General features: G+C 41.9%; 1 protein-coding gene across 2 annotated transcripts in view; it reads right to left on the bottom strand.

The window, feature by feature from the left end:
* The window catches only part of gfra4a (GDNF family receptor alpha 4a), a 255,477-nt gene that overhangs the window by 41,505 nt on the left and 199,322 nt on the right, over positions 1–14,650 (bottom strand). The window lies entirely within an intron of this gene.

The following is a 14,650-nucleotide window of genomic DNA, read 5'->3' as shown; positions in this document are numbered from 1 at the left end:
TAACGTGTTGCTCAGGAGCACAAAGCAGAACAGGTGTTTACATCTCTGACTTGTCAATGTTGACATGGACTGGGCCAAAAAAATAAAATAAAATAAACTGCTATAGACCGCAGTGTTGGTAGAAAAATACACTTCATGTCATCAGCTTGTGAGTAAAATGCTGTGTTGGGAAAGCAGAGACGGGGGGGGGGTGTTTTCTTGAATTAGATATTTTTGTGTTGTGCCAGTAAATCCAGAGACTTGACAAAAGAGCCCAATGTCAGTCCCGATGTAATTGTTGCCAATTTTCTCAGTTAGAGAACAATCTGGGGGAACAAGGCTATTTGTTTCATCTCTTGTCTGGGTGCTATCACTCTGACCTTTAGAATCCTTACTCCTGTTTGAGCACAGTGGATTTGACACTTGCAGCCTTTACTGTCGATTGCCTGTAATGTCTGGGATGTTGGAAGTGAACATTATTCTCTCTGCAGGCCTGTGAGTGAGAGAGGAAAACACAGAATACACTGCAGGGACCGGAAAAAATAGTTCGCTGACATTTACATTCACTTGTTTAAAGAAACGCAGCTCGGGAATAATTACGACCTTTAATATTTTGCTTTTTCAGTCTTAAAAAAAAAAGAAGAAAAGTCAAGCAATAAAACATAGTCAACCCGTGCACCCGCCCATCTGTTTCGCCCGGGGTTGGGATGGCAGCAGGGCGACCTGAGCAGCTCGCACCTCCTCTAGATTTTCCGTACGGGATCCCAGAATGCTCTGGTGATTGCTGCGAGATGCAATCGCACCAGTATGTCCTGGATCTGCCCAGTGATCTCCTCCCATGCCTCATATCTGGACCACTCCTAAAAAGGAGGAGGCCCGGGAGATGTTTTGTCTTCTCATTCAAGTCACATAAAGGGAGGCCTTCCACCCGGCAGAGAGATCCCATCTCTAAATCTTCTGGCTCCTGTGACAATGCTTGTGAGTATATGTGAGTATTGACACTAAGATGAACCAGTCAGTTCAGACTTTCACTTTCAAACTCAGAGCTCTTTTCATCATCACATTTCAATATAAAACCAACATCATTGCCCACTCACATTTGGCTGCAAACCACCTCAGTACACATTCAAGACTGTGGTGTGTTCTCTTCTGCAAATAACAAAGATGCCACCCTCCCTGTGTCATCGGACTGGCTAATCTCCAGGCCTCAGCTGTGCCTTTACATCCTGCCAGCGAGAAGCTTAACAACATTCACCGGATGATCTCCAGCCGCCCAGTTTGTCCAGTTCTCACCCCTTATCACACGTCGTGTTTACCATGTTTAAGTGTTTCTCAAAGGGGGCCTTCCAACCTTTCAACAAAATCCTACGTTCAGGTCATCAGTTCTGCGCTCATGTGGAAAAAAAAAATCCTAGGTCACTAAATAGATTTCCAGAAAATCTGAGGCATCACCTGAAAGCCGACCTCTGTGATCTCCTGCCACACTGAGATCACAGTGTGGTGAGATCCCCCCCCCCCCCCCCCCCACAGCGAGCACAGGGTTTCCGTCAGTGTGCAAAACCAGGACTGAGAAACAAAATCCTTCTGCAGCTCGACTGTCTCCGTCTACAGCTGCTGTTCACCACCGAGCTCCAGCAACTTCTGACCACATCAACATACAGACGTCTCAAGTGAAGGGTTCACTGGGACGCCGTCGCCCCAACCTTTGTCTGGAAAAATAAGAACAGATGCTTTGTACCGGGGATTCACTTCAACCGTCTAAAAATACAAAACATGCACAGTAATACATAAGCAGAGGTATAAGTGTACTCCCTGCTGCTGCCCTGTACTCCACCTCTCTGCTTCCTTGTTGTAGCATTTGCTTCTACTGGCATTCTGGCACATTTCACTGTGGTGTATAGTTGTTTTCTTCCATAGAGTTTTGCCACATTATTCTAATGATATTTTTCCTCGGCTGCATTGTTCTTCTCTCACTGTCCCCCAGAGACAAGGAGCTATACAGCACTGATTGGAGCACAGAAGGAAGCTCTATCAAAAAATTTTAGGGATTTAAGCTCTTTATCTTTCCTCTCTCTTTCTAAACACACATGCCAAAACAGCTACTACCCCCCTCCCCCACCCCACCTTCTGCATCATCTCCTATCTCCCCTCCGTTCTCTTATAAGTACACATACATGTACGAATACACACAGACACCAAAATGAACACAGCTAAAGTTTCTCCACTTGTAATACACACTATGTGGGTATCGAACAATTGTAGGCTGCGCGGCCTCTTGTTTCTCACGTACAACCACAGTCTTGTTCTCATTTCACTTTGTCTCTCTGCTGCATGAATAACAAGTATGAATATCGACACAAAAGTACGCCTCAGTCTTTCCCTGACATAACCCCGAACATGCTCTTCAGTGATGCCTCACCACTTCACCTCCCCTCCCCTGGGTGCCCTTCCACCGCTATATGTGTGTTTCCTGAGAGAAGCGCTGCGTGTCTGCATGAGTTTCTACCTGTCAGTGTTTAATAGTGTTGGCTGAGAATTACATTCTTTAACTGTAAAAAGTGTGTGTCTTCCTGTCGGCATCCTCCTCGTGTTTGTCTGTTTACAGTTCATGTGTGCGAGCGCGCTCTTACACATTTGTTTGTGTACAAACATTTTTCTGAAGGCGGAAATAATCTTATTGTTTGAGTTAATCCCAAGTGGGCAGAGCTACAAAAACAAAGCTCCTCTGAACACTTGCAACTGGAAAACTTGAGTGACAAAGAGGGAACTTATTCTTTGAAATGCTTCTTTTTTTGTTTATGCATCAAAACATTGTCATTTATCATCTCATAATGTCACCAGGTTAGCTAATAAACATGACTCCGGGCTAACACAGCTTCTCTTGACATGAAAGTTCAACTAAACTTAGATTATATCATTTGTCAGAATGAGGAGCTTCTTTCTGCATTATTTTTGTGCCTTTTTCATTTAGTTTAATATGACTCACCCTGAAAAACTATCTCTATGATGACAAATTAAAGGAACGAGCCGAGCAAACGAGTAGAGAAACATAATGAACACAGAGGCTTCCATGAAGAGTCGCTGAGTGGTTTGATGAGTGTGAAAATGATGTGATTAATATGCCGTGGCCTTGTCAGCCCAACTGTAAACCTATAGGAGAATTCAGAGCGACGGTGGACAACGCTCGGGTGTTCTGCTCACTGCCCCTTTTGTTTCTACCATTTTGTGATGCAATTTTCCAATTAGAGTTTAGTAGACAGGATTAGACAGGATTAAGAACGGGGACACCAACTTCCAACACAGCCTACAGAGCTAGTTGAGCTTGTAGGGGCACGTTTGTGACTTAAGGGTTAAAGATTAAAGACACTTTTCATTTGAACATTGTTCCATGTCTCATCATCTCTTGAGTTCAGTTTTCAACTTTTAGTCAGACCAAAAAACCAAACTGAAGATGTGACCTTCTTTCACTGTTATTTAAGATTTTATAGATTAAATGATTGATTGGTTAATTAAGGAAATAATCAGCATATTAATCAGTAATGAATATAATTGGTTGTTGCAGCCCTAAATCAAATAGCAGTTTGTGAAAATAAAGGTTAAGGTTAGGTTAAACAAAACAACCCCTCTCTTCCACCATGAATCAATTAATCAATCAGAATATCAAGTGCTTAGTAAAAACACTACTTTAAGAATAACAATAATTAGACACATGTCCAATTAGAGAAAAAATGGCTGTATTGATTATTGGGTATTGACATGGGCTAACAGTTCCCTCAGTCTATGCTCTTTGCTGCATGCGCTGTCCATGGTGCTGAATCTGGAGCCAACTCTAACACTGGGTTTGACTGGATTTATAAACAGAGTTACCACTGGGGAAATGGAATGAATTACTCATTAAAAATAAGTCATTACAAAATAATTATATTACTTAACAATTGCTCCTCAGGTGAAAGTAATTAGTTATATTACTCATTACATTACTCTGCATTACTCAGCCAACTTCCAACACATGATGTCTTCTGTATTTAACTCACGCACAGATGTTCACAGTAACACATCTGGCCATCATGAGCAGTTTGGGACTGAGGGTGTGTTTTCATGTTTTCATGAATGATTCAACATGTGCAGCCATTTCTGTTATTGTAGTGAAACAAGCAGCCACCCTGTATTAGAGTTTGAATGTATTTACATACCATCAGCCTTATTCCCTGACATGTACACAGCACGAAAACAAAACTCCCATTCTCAATGCGAAGGGTCATACGTCATTAGGAAGCCAGCTAATGTAAATAATATCGGAGGTACCATATCCCTCTTCACATTAAAGTAAGTCATTAGTCAGTAATGTTTTACTGCCCAGTACTGCATATAAAGCGCAGTGCTTGATTTTCTAGTTGCTGGATCTAATGTGAGTCTGATGGATTTTCTCGTTGAGCCTTTGCTTTCAGTCAGATCTTTCTTGTGCTTCATCAAACTTCTACATTAGTTTGAAACCAGGAAATAAACTCCTATAAAGCTACAGCTATTCCTGCTCAGTGTGAAATGGCTTCAACACTCTAAGGTGTCATACGCATAGAAACCATTGAGTATGCATGGGTGTATCTTACGATGTGTGTGCATGTATCTGCCCGTGTTGAGCTGTCTGTCTGTTTTGTTAAGTATATGTCTGCCTCTGCTCGAACATGCGCCCGGGTCAGATGAGGTGATGGGACGAGAACACGCTGATTGCAAGTCTGGGCTGTGAATGCCTCACCAAGCCCCAATTATAACTTTTACAAAGGGCTCTCCAAATGTATGTTTTAACCTGGAGGGCACGGGTCAGCAGACGATTAGAAAAAATAAAAAACTTTAAACTTTTCAATGAGAGTGAAAAACTAACCTTGAAACTAGCAAACAGAGCTCTTTGTTCAGTGAGATGGTTTTAAGGCTACGTGAGGGCAGCGTCATTACAAAGTTATGTTATCATTTTTGTTCCCCGCTGTAGATGCCCTCACCGGCCGAGAATCTACTCCGCATTAATTACTGATTGTGGATGCATGCTAATTAACGGCATCATTCCAAAAAGATAAAAATAGACAGGACTTTGATGTTAGCGCTTGGCAAAGCTCTGTGGTCACACACTCCTTGGGAAATGACCCGTGATGAGCAAGGAGGTGAGTGGATGTTTCATTATGTAAGGCAGCAGATTAGAAGACGCACCAATGGTTTTTGGCGTCCCCTTATCTAAGTTAGGAGAGCGTCATGCTCCGTATGAGATCAGGATGAAATGATAATGTTTATTGACAGATATAGTCCCGTCTCTTTCTATCTCTCTCCAGCTACCTTATGCTCTGTCACACTTTCACAGCAATATCATTCTGCATGAGCAAATTATCATTTTCAATCTCTTGGCTACATCCAATGGAATAAGTTTGTGCTTTGGCTGGGCTTGATGTCGCTGTGCAAGAGTGACTTTGAAATTTAATTTTTCACTCTATTCTTTTGCCACTGCTGGTGCTGATGATGTCAGCATTCCCCTGCTAATGTGGCCTGGTGAGAGGAGGGCATCACTGTATTAATGTGGTCCTTGTCACTTCGAGGAGAGCTTTCTCAGTTTAGCTCTCTGGTCATGAGTTTGGAGCCAGAGGCATCTTTATAATGAGGAAGAGGGACACTGCGACAGGGGCAGGTTGACTTGATACAAGCCAGGGGTCTGTCCTACTGTTCTGTGTGTACACACTCACTGATACACAGACACTGACACCCACATGTATGAATAATACACGAAACCCGCAGAGACAGATGAAGTCAGACACAAATGACAAGCTAGTCTGTGTCAAAAGCAGTTTGAAGTGCCAGCTGTAGACTGCCAGGTCCGGAGCTCACAGGAAAGCTTGTCTATATGACCATGCTGAGACCCTCCATCTGCACCGGGGGCTTCCACCAATCTGCTGCTGCTGGGTGGGAAAGACCTTGAAAAGGCTTTTAGACCACTGGATAGGACGAAACCTCACACTTGTATAAAATGTTGTAATATTTTTAGCACAGTTTATGACACTAAAACAACAAACTAAAACAAATACACTGATTCTTCACTTCACCTGAGTATTTCTGTTTAATGCCACTTTAGCCTCTAAATCCACTTTACATTTCAAAGGTAAATACTGTTCTTTTTCTTCCTCTATGTTTAAGGGACACACATTAAGGTTTTACATACAAAAGTGTGTTGATCTTCTAAAATATGATGCATTGTTATAGATACCGATAGTTAAAATAGTTAAAATTTGCTCAGTAAAATGGTGCTTACACATTATTGCATCAGTATTAACAATAGTAATATTATAATTACATCATTGTCAACACTCCTTGGGGTGTTTCTCTGCATTCAGTACTTTTGTTTTTGATACTTTAACTACATTTTCCTAATAGTACTTGATGGTGTTACGACTTGAGGAAAGAACCTCAGTAATTGTTCAGCACTTTGCATGATAATAACCACAACTACAACCCCATGCAGCTCAGTCTGCAGTGGTCTGAGAACAACAGCAAGCATTCTCTGTACTGCAGGTGTCTGTGATCAGGGTGTTGGCCAGTTGGACCTTTCATGATTATATCAAACATATGACAGAGTCATTGATTTTTTGAGCCACAACCTGATAAATCTGACTAGAATCACAACAGAGATGGTTACAAATGCAACAGATAAGACTGAGACTTGACTCAGGCCTCGATTAGCTGTGGACATAGTCATAGTCATATATTATACTTCTTTCCAGTCCGCTTGGAGGAACACATGCACAGTGAGTGCCCTTGTAGCGAAGTGTCCGATTGGACACAACAAACTGGGCGGTGCAGGGACGTCCACACAGAGCCTCGCGTACACCCTCTGATGACGTAATGTATGTCACATTGAGTTGAACACTAACTTCAGATTTCTGTTGACACAGTATCAAACCTGGAATGACAGGTTACAAAAAAGTCTTCCCCGTCTAATTAAGAAGCTAGTCATAACTCTCCGTGACGTTCATTTGCGGGCCCAGGCTGCATAATGCCACTTCAAATGAACCTACTTCAAAAAGGCGATGGTTAGGAACAGTGGAGCTCGACAGATTTCAGATTGCAGAATTGATGACATCTTAAAATCTGCTGCCATAACAACCAACATTCTCCACAGCAGCTGTGAAACTACATGACAGCGAAGCTCTGAGCTGAAAGCAGCGCTAACGATCGTCACTGAAGCAGCATTTGCTGACAAAAAACTCTCTTATGGATCCAGCGGTGATGAAACTCTGTCAGGGAAGGTGACAGCTCCTCTGGACTGACTGACGTACTCTAACTATTCACTAGCAGGAGAGGAAACCGGTCCACACTCTCTCGACACGCAGCACAGGAGAGGAATTGGAAGTGAACTCTCTCTTGGCGTGGATATGAGTGTGTGGGCGGTGCTGAGCTGCTGCTGCGGCGGCTGCTGCTGCTGCTGCTGCTGCAGCTGAAGCGAGGCAGAGCATGAGCCACATTACTTTGCTCAGTGTGTATAAAGAGTTTTGTTTCCAAATCAAATATGTGCACTTGGAAGAGAAGACAGCTAAAGGTTATGCTGAAGTAGTTTTAATCAATTGCTGCAACCAAGCCTTATTAAAGTTGCACTTTATAGGAGAGTTGATCCATTTTAGATACAAGCCTCTTTTTTTCTTTCTGGCATCAACTAACTGCATAGCAATTTAGAAATGCACTCTTATCTGCAGAGGTCTATACGTTTTCTGTGGTGCTCTGCATGATCCATTGGCTCATGCTGGATCCTACACTGTATACTATTACTACTGTATATCAAGATCCAAGTGTGGGTGAAACAAAAACATGTTGTTAAGTGATATTAATCTCACGGCAATCCTCTGTATGGCGATATTTTATGGCACAATTAATGAGTATGTGACATCGGTGTCTTTTATTTTGAAATTTTAAAATTAGATGTAAAAATCCCTCATATAAACATCAAGGTGAGAATGAGGTGATAGAAATAATCCTCCAGAAAAAATATCAGCGCAAAAAAAAAATAAAATCAGAAACTGAAGTTTTAATTGTTTTTTTTAAAGCTACTTAAAGAGTCATTTGTCACATAAATAGCAGCCTTGATCATTTCCTATGTTTTCTATTAATGAAAGCATATTTTAAAGTGTTTTACTGTTTTTCTGACATGAATGGGAACAAGATGAAAAACAGTTTCATCTGATCTGCTTTGAAAATATTTGGGTTTCATGCAGTGAAATAAGTAGAACTGGTAGAATCTTAAAATAATGAGACATATGTACAGGAAACTATGTGCCTCAGTAACGCCAGTGTTTTAACATCATGCTGGGTTGAATCTGACCTTTGACCTTTGAGTTCATTACGAAGTTGCTGGACATCATAGAGATGGATGTGAACGTGTCTGCCATAAAGAATGAAGAAGATTAAAAGCATCAGCTGTGCTTGAACGAGTCTTTCACCGGAACTGACGCGGCGAGCCTCGAGTGTGTTTGGTGTTCGTCAGGAATCGGGTTGAGTCATCGATCCACTTGATGCTGAATGTTTTTTTCGCTCGCCTCAGAAGCATGTTTAATCAAGTAATTATCACCCCAGACACACTTTTAATCAAATGATTACCACCTGATTACACATTTCTAAGTCTTTTGTTTTCTGCTTTTTTATTTTTATTTTTTATTATATTTATGCTTATATTTAAACGTCCCTGCTCTCCCACTCAGGTGTTTTCAAGTTCTGGCTGATTACACATGTGTTTGGGATGAAGTTGGGCGGGGGGGGGGGGGGGCGAGGTCACCAAGCTATGCACTCAGGATGGTCGTGCTCATTATGAAAGCCAAAACACTCCAGAGCTCCACATCGGCACCTTGACATGAGTCATTGCAATAAAAGGGGCAAAGGTACCGGATGGTGACGGCTCACGTCTCCGTGACAACCACAGGACTCCATTTAACCACAGCCAAGTATTTCCATCCGAGTGTGATCATCCAGAGTATGAAGCCAGCCGCCAAACACACCTCCGCTCTCCAGCTCATGCAATGTGACAGACTGCTGCAGGGTTGGTTCAGAGAATATCGACGGGCAGGAAAAAATGAAGCGCCGACTTGCTGTGAACGTGTTTCTGACATGATCTATAATATTTCAACAGAATGTTGAGGGTCAAAAGACTGAGTTTCAAGTGAGGTCACAAGCGACTGTTGTTTAAGCTACAGTCGTTTTTGCATCACCATCAGATTTGTGCCTCGAATCCAAACCTTTAATAGTCATTAATTGAACAACAATGTGTTTTGTGTAACAAATAAAAAATGGAGCAAATTGCCTGAGCAGGTGCAACAAAGCAAACAGGAATAAATGCCTCTTGTTTCCTGATGTAGGAAACTGACCAAGCCTTCAGTGTCAGCCGCAGATACTTGACAGGACACTTGTTCAGTATATAAATGACTGACGTTTGATATCCAGCCGTTCTGTGTGTGAACTGGAGCTTGATGGTGGAGATGATAAGAAACCTCTCTCCTGGACTCTCCTGGACGATTACAGAGGAACAAACCACGTGGAATCTGACTTTTTCTCTTTTGTAGTTGGCAACCCAAACCTGACCCAAAGCGCTCAGTAATGAAAAGCCTCATAGAATCAGATTTCCTGCTGTTTAAACAGCAAAGATAGCCTTCTGTGTGTCACAGACAGATAAAGTTTGATTATCTTTTCCATTGTGAATACAGCTTTAGTTTATGTGTGCAGATGCCTCGTGGAACCAATTCATGAGCTTGGAATTATGAGGTCCCATCTGCATGCAGGGTAGTCCTGCCATTATTATAAGTGTGTGTGTGTGTGTGGGGGGGAATACTTCAGCCTGTGAATGTTTTATAATTATTACTGGATATTTTCAACCTATTTCACAGACACAGGCCATAACTCTGCCCTCCAAAAGAAACAGCTTTTCAAAGTATTATTGTAAAAGGTGAGAAAGTGAGACCCAAATTGAAAATGAGCAGCTGAAATAAGAATTAGGGCTTAAAATGTCCGGTGTCAGATTACCAATATCAGATAACCAATTTTGACCAAAATGTCAGCTGGAACCTTGTAATACCAAAGCTCCTTTGGGAATCACAGAATGAGTCGAGCACCGGTTGTGAGATGAAGCGAGAAAATTGAACCCTGCTCACCCTCTCCTACTCTGCCTCCGTACAGTCTGTCAGCAGAGGGAGGAGGCCACCGTGATTCTGTCCATCTGATTCAAAAAGGTCTGTCTTTGGATTGCAGTGGTGTTGGGGATGTTTCTTGTTGGCTCTGCACGCTCTGTTGGGACATAAACATCCCATCTCTTCTCCTGTCTCTGTATTTATTGGTTTGTAAAAAGCTGAATTATGCCAATAGACAGTGTGTAAAACGTCCCGCGGACGGCACGAGAACAAACACAGTGCAAAGATATGTGTTTCTGTTTATCTGTAAAAAAAAAAAAAATATCTGGACTCACAACTGTGTTTGGATTTATAACCGTTAAAAGTATCTATCCATTTTACATGCACCTTTAAGATGGTCCACAACTTCAGCTCACTGAGGTAAAAATAACATCTGTGCAACATCTGTGAAGGTTTATCCTGCACTTCCCAACGTCTCTGATGAAAACTCATAAAAGGTTGCTGAGGATTAACCACGCTTACTGTCTGAGTGCGACTTAATCTACTGCATAAGTAGCGTGTCCCTCGGATATGGCCGCACCAGCAGCAGGTGTACCGGACCTTTGCCGTCATGGCAACAATATTAAAACAAACTGATGAAAAGTCACACTGCAGCTACTAGCACTTCCTGTTTGCTCTGTGCACATGGACGTTCAGATAACAGACACCTGGATTACTTTTGAATCCAAAGGAAAAACAATAAATTGACAATTATGACAAGGATTATTCTTATTACTACAAGAGCTGAACATGTTTTTATGTGAGTTCTGAACGGATTAAAGCAGATTAATGGATGTTTATCAGATATGGAAATCTGAGATCCTGATATCGATTGAAAAAGCATTGCATGTGTGATGTCTGCGAGTTTTAATTGGACTGCAGCGACTCTGAGAGGAAGGGGCGGGACGTTTGTGGCAAATAGTGTCGACTGGACAACAAGTCCAAATTACTACTATATCCAAATAGTGTATCACTACTCTGTTACATCCCTCATGCACATACATCAGACGGTCTCTGGGGGGCTGTTATGTTGCCACACTGAGACTCGTTTCATGAAAAGAAAAATATCAAGACTTTACTACATTGGACTGTTCACTGTGACAAATGTTTTCCATTTATTGCAGGAAATATATGAAGAACAGTGGTTCTTCATAAGAGCTTATCTTTGAGGCTGGAAAAACATTTTCTGTAATAATGGAGGCAAACTTTTGGGGAAAAATAAAAAAGGAGACAAAGGGCTTTGCGCCTGCACAGAATGCTTTTTTCCCTCCCCGGCTAAGGATATTAGAACCTTTGCACTTTCAGCTCCAAAGGAAAATAACTGATTTAATGCACTCAATTTAGAAGAGTTAGTAGGGAAGTCTGATAAAATACTCCCAAAAGACTTTACAGAAAATAAGCTCTTAAATGTGCTCCTTGCTTATTTATTTATTTATTTATTTACCCCCCCCTCCACCTCCCCTCACCCCACCCTGCCTCCCCCAAAGGGTGCAGTCTGCCGTTGACCCGGAAAAAGCTGAAAGTTAATTTTTTCACTATGAGGCCTTGCCATGGGCTTATTCAAAGGAGTCCCACGGGACAAGCAAAGGGATTATATAATTGAGGGATATGTAACTTTGATGTAAGTGGGCAGAGGAAACTTTGTGGTCACACAGCGCTGAGAGGAAAGTGTGTTTGTGTCTTAAAGGAGACATATGCATTGAACTGATAGCTAGCTATATATGATGTAATGTGTCTGTAATAAGGATGAGCTGTGCTGTGGTGGCGTCCTGTAAGCTAGCTGGGATAATTATAAATCGGCTGCTGAAATATTGACAACGTTGGGGAATTTGAGCGAGGTCAGCGTCTCGGTGTCGCTGCCATCGAGGCGACCATTCCAGATGATTGGGCATGTGTACTCTTTGCCGCTGGGGACTCTCTGTCACTACGGTTTTGTTTGGCTGTGACTGTCTGTGCGATTTGTAATAGAGAGAGGCATTTTCTTGAATTAACTTTGTGCCGTTTTATTTAGGCAAAAGTAGAACAGGATGTTCTAGATTCATGTCTTATTCCTTCAAATTATCCTCAAGACTTTCAAAACACCTTAGGTAATGTTCGTCGCTCAGTGACATGCAATTAGAGATAGTTAGAAAGAGTGAATACATTTCTTTACTTGCTACTCCTCTCCTTTGGTATGAAAGACTTTCTCCTTTTCATTTAGTTGGTGAATCTGGTGAATGTGGTTTCTGGTTCTACTGAAAGAACTGGGATGTATTTACACAAACACAACAACTTCTGCAACTATACTTCCACTTCTACTACTTTTCCTCATTTCCTTCTCTCTGTTAAACAGACAGGAGACAGAGCGCAATGTTAGAATTCATTCTGAGCAGTGTTTCTCCTGATCATGTCGATGTGAGTCCAAAAATCACCTTTCTTTTAGTTCTGTTTTCATCTCCACAAAATCCTAAATCATCGGCTAACTTTTTTTTGTTTGCTGTTTGGTGCTGGGCAGAAGGTGAAGGCCCTAAAACCAAAACACTGAGCTGAAAGATGCTAAAACACTGCACAGAGCTGAGGAGCGGCCCTTCCACAACACATGCAGTCAAATATTGTGCAGCTTTAAAAGTCTTACTGAGATTAAAATCTCTATTTTTAAGGGGGATCTTATTAAAAAATGCAACATTAAAGCAACAAGAAAGACAATCCAGACGACAACAACAGGCCGACCTGTCACATCCTACACAAGACAGCAGAGAGATTAGACCTAGAGAACGTCCAGACCTCAGTGTGCAGGTATTTAAACTCAAAGGACTCTCAAAATAAGTGAGAAAACAACAACAACAACACTGGCCGAGAGGGATTTTCTAAGAAAAACTGACTTAAGTTCATGAAATGCAATCACCTTTAACGGATTCAGGTCCTCCGCTTTGTTGCTAGGCGACATCTAGTGGATTGTAATAATTACGACAGGAACAAAATGAAGAGCGACAGATACCGTGTTGGGAGGTGGGTCAACAAAACACAGGAATATGACACAGGAGAGCGGTGTTCAACTTCCATGTGAAACCAGTGGTTTATACTGTAACCATGACAACAAAGATTGTGTAATGTCAAGGAAGTTGCTTATTCATGATCTCTTCCTGAACCTAACCAGGTGGTTCTTGTGCCTGAGCCTAATCAAGCCGTGACCGTTCTTAGGGTAACCATGGTGAAGTTTAGGTACGCCGCTGTTGGTACATTCAGCGTGTTTATTATTGTAACCATGACAACCGAGGACCGGTACACCTCCTTTGGGTCGCATCAGAGGGGATGGTCGTTCAGGTCGGAGGAGTTGTTGTTTAACTACAACCACTGCCTCTGATAATGATGATCCAGCGGCTTCGTAGACCAAACACATTTCCACACCCAGGAACTGCTGCAGTAATTAATAAATAAATATTTAAACAGAGGAAATAGATTCTGCTACTCAAACTTTACTGATAACGCAGCACATGTAAACACGCCACTTTAAGGGTGTTAATCAATTCATACGCTGTGTCATCACAGAAAATACTGTTATCTATTTTTTCCACTTCATTAAGGCTAAACAGGATTTAAATTTATAGCTGCTGATCACCTGATAAAGACACACTGCTAATGAAATCATGCAGTTTTGTGTTGTTTTATCACAGTGACTGGTTTTCATTATTTTCCCAGCAACTTGGAGCGACTTTGAAAGTAGAATAATATTCAATTCCTACATAATCAAAGCTTCCATCAACCAGTTGTAAACAGCCTTGACAATACAGCTGCGAGCGCCGAGAGATCATCCACCGAAAGAAGACACGGAAAAACAAATCAAAATTGAAGCTTTGGGGTTTTTCAAGGCAAGAACAAACAAGAGCGCGGACGTCTTGAACGGATACATTTTCAGCCTGCTTGAGTTTCATGATGATTTCAAATACCTGAGCATCCGCAGTTCGAAACCTAAATAGTTTTTTGTCACCGTGCGAGAGGCGAGAATTTGTACGAACACGGAGCAGTTAACGATAGTCAGTGAACTGTGCGCAGAAAATGTGATCAGATTCGCCCCTGTGGATTTTCAGGGAAGGCTGAAAATAAATGTGCTGCAGGGGAGATTCCATTGACCATAGCCTCCAGCTGAAGAGGCTTTTTACAGCGAGCAGGAGGTCCACTGGCAGCAACTTCTGCCCCTCAAATAGCTGGAATAAAATTGCCCCATTAGAATGCACGGATGTTCAATATCAACAATCATCGTGCCGTTTAAAATCCTTTCTCAATATGGGCTCGTAAATACTGACATTGTCACACACACACACACACACACACCTCTACCCCTTCATTCTCTCCTTGACACAAAGCAATATCGACCGTGAGCTATCGACCCCGACTGGTCCCAAATCTGAGCAAGAGTCGTAGTTGTGCTTCTGCCAAAGCAATTAACACCCCGCCGAGACCTTGGATGGTTTGTCTTTACAGAGATGGGTATCAATACAAAGAGCACAGAAAGA

The sequence above is a fragment of the Seriola aureovittata genome, chromosome 13 (assembly GCF_021018895.1).
Source record: "Seriola aureovittata isolate HTS-2021-v1 ecotype China chromosome 13, ASM2101889v1, whole genome shotgun sequence".
NCBI classification, from domain to species: domain Eukaryota; kingdom Metazoa; phylum Chordata; class Actinopteri; order Carangiformes; family Carangidae; genus Seriola; species Seriola aureovittata.
This window is presented reverse-complemented; position numbering and strand designations above follow the sequence as displayed.